The sequence below is a fragment of the Bufo gargarizans genome, chromosome 3 (assembly GCF_014858855.1).
Source record: "Bufo gargarizans isolate SCDJY-AF-19 chromosome 3, ASM1485885v1, whole genome shotgun sequence".
Lineage (NCBI taxonomy): Eukaryota > Metazoa > Chordata > Amphibia > Anura > Bufonidae > Bufo > Bufo gargarizans.
The window spans coordinates 587,008,354-587,016,703 of NC_058082.1; the positions used below are offsets into that span (position 1 = coordinate 587,008,354).

Consider the following 8,350-nt stretch of genomic DNA (forward strand, 5'->3'; position numbering starts at 1 on the left):
ATGTATGTATGTATCAGTCTTACTTGTTGTTTGTCTGTAGGGGCCATCTTTTTTACTCCTATGATTTAATAAAAATAATATTTTAATAGTTACTGCCCCCTTAGTTTATTGGCCCATAAGACACACCTAGGTTTTTGAGGAGAAAAATAAGATTTTTTTTTTGAACCAATAGGTGTGCTTTTGGTGGGTTTTGAACTAATTGTGGTCTGTGGATGGCGCACTGTTATGGGGGATCTGTGGATGGCGAACTGTAATGGGGGATCTGTGGGTTACGCACTGTTATGGGGGATCTGTGGATGACGCACTGTTATGGGGGATCTGTGGGTGACAGTTATGGGGATCTGTGGGTGACACTTATGGGGGACCTGTGGGTGACACTTATGGGGGACCTGTGGGTGACACTTATGGGGGACCTGTGGGTGACACTTATGGGTGATCTGTGGGTGGCTCTTATTGGGGTCTCTGGATGGCACTGTTATGGGGATCTGTGTATGACACTGTTATGGGGGGATCTGTGGATGACACATATATAGCATCTTATGCTATGTGTCATTCACAGATCCCCTCCATAACAGTGTTCCTGTAGTGAATGACCCTCAATACAAGGGGTGGGGGTCGCATCTGCTTTTATAATGACAGCGGGGCCCGTGCAGTGACTGTATTCTACTACACGGGCCCCGCTCACTGTATAATCGTATTATGTATTCTGCAATAGTTAATTGTGTATATACCGGTAATTGCATAATCAGCGCTACTTACAACTACAAGCGCTCAGTAGGTAGCAGAGAGGAGGGAGGAGGCAGGGCGGGAGGCCGGGCGCTGGCAGCGTGAGTTACTACGTCATGTGCCCACGCCGCCTGCTTCATTGATAAAGTGGGCGGCGCAGGCGCGTGACGTAGTGACTGATGCGCCGCCCGCCCGTCCTCCCGGCCTGCCTCCTCCCTCCTCTCTGCTACCTACCGAGCGCTTGTAGTTGTAAGTAGCGCTGATTATGCAATTACCGGTATATACACAATTAACTATTACAGAATACAGATACGATTATACAGTGAGCGGGGCCCGTGTAGTAGAATACAGTCACTGCACGGCCTCGCTGTCATTCTAAATGCAGATGCCGGCCCCAGCCCCTCCTCCCTCACAGCTGATACACCCGCCGCGTAGCATCGCGGCGGGTGTATCATTGAAAATACAGCATTCGCCCCATAAGACGCACTGCTATTTTCCCCCCACTTTTGGTCTTATAGGGCAAAAAATACGGTATTAGGTATCCCTGTGTCCTTAACAACCTGCTCTATAAAAATATCATGTGATTCAATCCGTCTGGTGAATGCCATAAAAAAAACAGTGCCAAAAAAGTCTTTTTTATCATCTTACATCACAAAATGTGCTTTACCCAGCGATCAAAAAGTCATATGTGCTCCAAAATGATACCAATCAAACCATCATCTCATTCCAGCAAAAATGGGACCCTACCGAACACAATCGTCAAAACAAATAAAAAAAATACGGTTGTCAGAAAATGGAAACGCAAAAACATGATTTTTAATTTTTTTACTGTGTAGAATACCATATTTTTCGCTTTATGACGCACTTCTTTTCCCCCAAAAGTGGGGGGAAAATGTTTGTGCGTCTTATAAAATGAATGATGTCATACGCTCCAATTCACAAAATAGAATAAATCATCACTCAAAATAGAATTTAAGCAAATATCTTTATTTATTTAGTTGGGTAATTAAAGGCCGCAATGCTTATTACTTAACCAATTAATTATAATCTGGTTAATCCAATTTATTCTCAAATATAAATAAGTAAATATTTAAACCAATAAACCATATAACACTCAGTCCACTCAGAGAGTGACTTAACCCCCGTCAATAAGCAAAGCGACAAAATAAATAGGGAAGGGAGGGAGGGAACTTGAAAAATACTTACGTGAATGAGCCAAAATCGTTATTTTCTGTTCTTTTATAGGTTCTCAAACTGGCAGTTAAAGTGATCTCCAATCAAATTTGAAGATATCAGCGCAAGCACCCACAGCATCTGGGTTAACCCATTCTTCACATAGGTAAGTAAATAATATAATCAACATATTAACTGTAATGTTAGGTGCCATGTCATCATGGCTCACCACACTGAATTTATCAGTATGGTTCGCTCCATGATGTCATACGCTCCAATTCACAAAATAGAATAAATCATCACTCAAAATAGAATTTAAGCAAATATCTTTATTTATTTAGTTGGGTAATTAAAGGCCGCAATGCTTATTACTTAACCAATTAATTATAATCTGGTTAATCCAATTTATTCTCAAATATAAATAAGTAAATATTTAAACCAATAAACCATATAACACTCAGTCCACTCAGAGAGTGACTTAACCCCACAACGCCACATAAAAACAAGTGGCCCAATAAACATTGCAAGCCTTTAATAAAAACCATTATCAATTATGTTCTGCAAATCTGAAATGAATATATCACATCCAATATCAGAAAGCTGATCATCCTTTTCTTGGTAAAGTCCTCTAACGAATCCTTCTAATTCAACATGTCTGTAATTGCCATGACCAATTTCCTTCAAATAAATCTCCATTTTTTTTATTAATTCTTTTCCTAATTGTTTCCAGAAAGGATAACTCAGAATTGAACCAAGAAAATTTTGGGATGATGTCAGAAAATACGAGTACAACACCATCAAGTAAGTAGCATATTTTACATAACAATTCTTTTAATTCATAAATTAACAAATGCGTTTTGATTTTTCCCAAATCAAACGAGCCAATATGTAAAATAAACAGGTCAGGTTTCGACATTTTTGAATATATAAGGCTGACATTCTTGAAGATATCAGAAATTTTAAGGTCAGCAAAGGAAAACCAGTTTATGGAAAATTCTGCTGAATAACCTAAATTAACAGTAGAATGTCTAAAAGCAGATCTTCTCTCAGCCAATTGAATCAGTTCATCACCAAAAATCCATACAACTTTTGAAGGTCCTATATCAATAATGGGGGATTTGAGATTTTATTGTCTGCAGCAATCTCGCTTAATCTTAGAGCAGCAAAGAAAGCTATAGAAAATGCTGCAGAAAATAAATTGGTTTCATATTCCGAAGAACAAACTAATACTAAATTACATATGACCTTTTGTAACAATTCAATAGATAAAGGGCTGGTCTTAACATTGTGGACTGACTTTCTTTTGATACCTTTAATCATTTGTTTAATGATAAAATTATTCAGAATAGAGCTTTCGCCTTTTAATTTAAAGAAAAAAGAAATGCCCGATAATTTTTTAGAAATAGAATCGGCTTGTAAACCGTTGTTGTAAAGATATATAATAAATTTGATAAAATTCCCTAAATTAAAATCAATGTAAGAAATTTTTTGAGATATGCAGAAAAGCTTCCAATCCAACCATGCGGCAGAATATGCTGCCCATGTATTCTTGGCTAATGAACCAAAATTAAGTTCATTAGTTAATCCTCTGATATCTCCCAAAGATGAGTTGGACAAGGAATTCCCATTCGGGAAGCTCGAGGTGTCATTAAGAAGAATTCCTTGAAGCGCTGTCGGGACAAATAATCAGCAATATAATTAGTTTTCCCAGAAATAAATCTAGCTTTTATCCAAATGTTAAATTTTAGACATTGAAAAACTATCTTACGCAATAATGAAGAAACTAACGGAGACTTTGAAGTTAAACAGTTTATGGAAAAAACTACTCCCATATTGTCCGACCTTAGCAGAATTCTCTTATTCTGAAACACTGAGGACCAAATTGTTAGAGAAACTAGAACTGGAAATAATTCTAGAAAAACCAAATTTTTTGAGTACTTGTTATTAGTAATCCAATTTAAAGGCCAACGTTCGGCAGACCAAAAGTTGTCAAAATAAGCACCATATCCAATAGCACCAGACGCATCTGTATAAAGAGACAAGGTGTCTGAGCCAACAAACTCTTCCTGCCAAATGGTGTGACCGTTAAATTCACATAAAATTGCAACCAAACTGAAATGTCATCCTTTAGTTGTTTGGTGATGCGAATATGGGATAGAGGTGAGGACTTACCTGATGTGGCAGCATACAATCTTTTAGAAAAGACCCTTCCCATGGGAATCACACGAGAAATAAAATTAAGAGAACCTAAAAGAGACTGAAGTTGTTTAAGCGTAATTTTTTCTTTTCCGGATATGCGAGTTAATTGTTGAACAGTATTCTGGATTTTTTCCATTGGTATGCTAAATTCCATTGTTACTGTATTTATATCTATGCCCAAAAACTTGAGATTCGTAGTAGGATAGACAGTTTTATCTACAGCTAATGGAATGCAGAAATATTTAGCTATACCAATGAATCTATTCAGAAGATTCATACAATCATCCGAATCTACACGACCTATAAATAAAAAGTCATCGAGATAATGTAGTAAAAATCCACTACCTGAGTGAATATCCATAACCCAGTGTAGAAAAGTTGAAAACGCCTCAAAATAAAAGCAAGATAGGGTGAATCCCATGGGAAGGGCCATATCATAAAAGAATTTATCGAGAAAATAAAAACCCAAAGAATTATAACCGATGGGGTTTATAGGTAGTAGTCTGAAAGCAGATTTAATGTCAGCTTTGGCAAGAAGAGAATTGCGGCCTGCTTTTTGTAAAAAAGACAAAGCTTGATCAAATGAGGAGTATTTCACACTGGCTTTATTTTTTTCCATCTCATCGTTAAGGAACTGAATTTAGGATAAGATAAATTGTGAATAAGACGAAAAGAATTTGGTTCTTTTTTAGGAACTAAAGCTAAAGGAGATATACGAAAATTCAAGAAGGGGGGAGAATCAAAGGGACCAGCAATCCTACCTGCCAAAATTTCAGATTCAATTTTTTCTTTAACAATGTCAATATTTTGTTTTACAGATAACGCATTTTCAACTAGAATGCAACCTGGACCCACAAATTCAGGTATGAAAAACCCATTGGTAAAACTGTCAATTAATAAATTAGCCATCTGAATGTTTGGGTAATGACCTAGCCACTGAATTATTATTGGCAAATTCAGCGGAGTCACCTTGTTTAAACGATTGAATTTCCTTGTTAGAAATTGGGAAGTGAATACCTTGTTTTTTAAAACATTTTGAGGCTGAATGAGAACCGGCACAGAAAGAACACTCGTGTCGGTATTTGCAATTATGTTGCCATCTGCAATGCGACTCGTTAAATGCAAAACAGATACCTTTTTTGACGTTAATGAAATTGGGTTGATGAAAAAGATTGTTTTTGTTAGGGAGCATTAAATTCAACCAAAGCCCGACATCTTTACTACCCCAATTTAGATTCGGATATACTGCAAGTTTCTGACGAAAGGATTCGTCATACAGACACCAACCCATTCCGCCAAAATTTCTATATGCCTCCAAAATAGTATCTACATGGTAAATTAAACCAGTACAAAGACTAGGAAATTTTTCACCCAAAACTGCTGCGTATATATTAAATGCTTGCAGTCAGTTAAAAAAGGATTTCTGGTGTAATTTTCTATTTTCTTCAGAATCTGATTTTTTGTCTTTCAATAATTCACTTTTTAAATTCTCACTAGATGAAGGAAGAAGAGAAAAAATTTCAACATATTCTTTTCTCCAAATTTTTTCTTTCACGCTCAAGGGTAAATGAAACCCTAATGGAGAAATTTGACACGCCAGAACTTCTTTAACAGATGTCTCTTTTATACCTGAGTTAAATTCAAGCTCAGGAATTACTGCCATTTCAGGGTTAATATTGGACATTTTAGGTACATTAGTGAACGGTTGAATGGTTGAATTAGCAGCAGTCAGACTATTAAGGGTATTAACTTGACTGACATCTGCTAATCCAGACCAAACATTTTTTGGTGACTCATCCTTTTTAGATAGGTAAAGTAAAAATTCATCAAACAACTGAATCTTCAATTTAGAAGAATCAATGTCAAGTGAATTAATCTCTTGATTAATAGTGCCCTGCGGTTTGCAGTCACTTAAAAAGTTATAATTCAGCTCACCAGAAGCAGATGATGTAGGAGGATGATCAACTGTTGAAGCAGGTGATGGCTCCTGAGTGACAGTTGAATGCTGTTGAAAATGACGCCGTTGAATTTTCCTGCTGGCTCGGCTTGAAGATAAGTTGGTTTTCTTGGTCTTAGAAGGAGGCGCATATTGTGAAGGGGAATATGCCCTCTTGTCTCTCCGCTGACGTTTTTTAATCGGCGAGCGGGTCTCAGGTTTTTCGCGCATGCGCAAAAAATTATCGCAGGGAGGATCGATCAGTTCGGCGCTCGCGCCAGGTACTGCGCAGCAGACGGGATTAGAAGATAAAAGAAGCTCTTCTTGCTGGTCCGGTCCTTGCTGTAAGCACTTCCTCAGCCATTCTTCTCCCCCTTTGCTTTCTGCTCTGAAAATAAGTTGTTTCAACAGATCTTCCATGACACAGATGAACGCAGGTCTGTCTCTTGAAAAATACTTACGTGAATGAGCCAAAATCGTTATTTTCTGTTCTTTTATAGGTTCTCAAACTGGCAGTTAAAGTGATCTCCAATCAAATTTGAAGATATCAGCGCAAGCACCCACAGCATCTGGGTTAACCCATTCTTCACATAGGTAAGTAAATAATATAATCAACATATTAACTGTAATGTTAGGTGCCATGTCATCATGGCTCACCACACTGAATTTATCAGTATGGTTCGCTCCATACTAGTCAGTGCTTCCATTATGGAAGCGCTCACTAGTATGTATTTGGAGCAGGGAGCCAAGCTCTGCAAGCGCAGATAATACTTACCTTCCCTGGTTTGTGCTGCCGCTCTTCTTCAGGTGTGGCGCTCCAATCTTCCCGGCCTGTGCTGCACTGTCCTGACCCCGTACAGCGTCAGGACGTAGTGCGCGCACTATGACCTGACGCTGCATGCAGTCATGTGACTTTGCAGCACAGGCCAGGAAGATGGGAGTGCAACAGCTGAAGAGGAGCTGCTGCACAGGACAGGTAAGATTATTTTTTATTTTAGTCTGATGGGGGTACTGATGGGCTATTCTGATGTCCGGGGGTAGTCAATATTGGCACAAAACCTTCAGGTATCTGCTAGAAATCTGAACTTGAAGAGTCACTTCATCTTTCAGCATGACAACGACCCAAAACATACATCCAAATCAACAAAGGAATGGCTTCACCAGAAGAAGATTAAAGTTTTGGAATGGCCCAGACAGAGCCCAGACCTAAATCTGATTCCAAATCTGTGGGGTGATCTGAAGAGGGCTGTGCACAAGAGATGCCCTCGCAATCTGACAGATTTTGAGTTTTTTTGAAAAAGAAGAGTGGGCAAATCTTGCCAAGTCAAAATGTGCCATGCTGATAGACTCATACTTAAAAAGACTGAGTGCTGTAATAAAATCAAAAGGTGCTTCAACAAACTATTAGTTTAAGGCCCCATGCACACGGCCGTTGTTCACGGCCGTGTGCGGGCCGTGGAACCGCGGCCTGGATCCCTCCTGAGAGCAGGAGCGCACGGCGTCACTGGTTGCTATGACGCCGTGCGCTCCCTGCTGCCGCCGCAATACAGTAATACACTGGTATGATCTATACCAGTGTATTACTGTACTGTGCCGGCAGCAGGGAGCGCACGGCGTCATAGCAACCAGTGACGCCGTGCGCTCCTGCTCTCAGGAGGGATCCAGGCCGTGGTTCCACGGCCCGCACACGGCCGTGTGCATGGGGCCTAAGGGTGTGCACACTTATACAACCATAATATTTTATTTTTAAATTTTTTCTTCCCTCTACCTAAAAGATTTCAGTTTTTTTTTTTTTTTCAATTGAGTGGTACAGTTTATAGCTCACATTAAAGGTGAAAAATGTTCTGAAATGATTTATATTTGTCTCATTTTTTGACATCACAGAAACCTGACATTTTTAACAGGGCGTGTAGTCTTTTTATATGCACTATAATATATATATATATATATATATATATATATATACACACTGGCTAGTGACCTAAACATAATATAGAAAAATGGACAGCACTTCCGGAAATATAAAAATTTTGAAAAATGTATTTACCCATGTGGTACAATGCAGCAACGTTTCGGCTCATCCATAGAGCCTTTCTCAAGCAAAAAATGCAAGTGACTAGTAACATATATATAGCCAAACCAATCAATTAATCAAATAAATACACTAGTGATGGACGAACATCTGCTGGGACGGTGCGCGAACGCGAATAAATGTTCGCGAACCGCAGGTTTGCGGCAGGTCCCAATCATTTTAATGGCAGGCGAACCTGAAAAACCTCCAGGTCATATTTGCAGCCATCTATACTTACTAGATGT

At 38.9% G+C, this 8,350-nt stretch overlaps 1 long non-coding RNA gene across 1 annotated transcript; it reads left to right on the forward strand.

Annotated features, from left to right (window-relative positions):
• The first annotated feature begins 2,006 nt into the window (after positions 1-2,006).
• LOC122932947 lies at positions 2,007-6,715 on the forward strand. Its single transcript, XR_006388359.1, has 4 exons — positions 2,007-2,065; positions 2,630-2,700; positions 4,917-4,961; positions 6,535-6,715. It is a non-coding gene; the product is annotated as an uncharacterized LOC122932947 (long non-coding RNA).
• Positions 6,716-8,350: the final 1,635 nt, after the last annotated feature.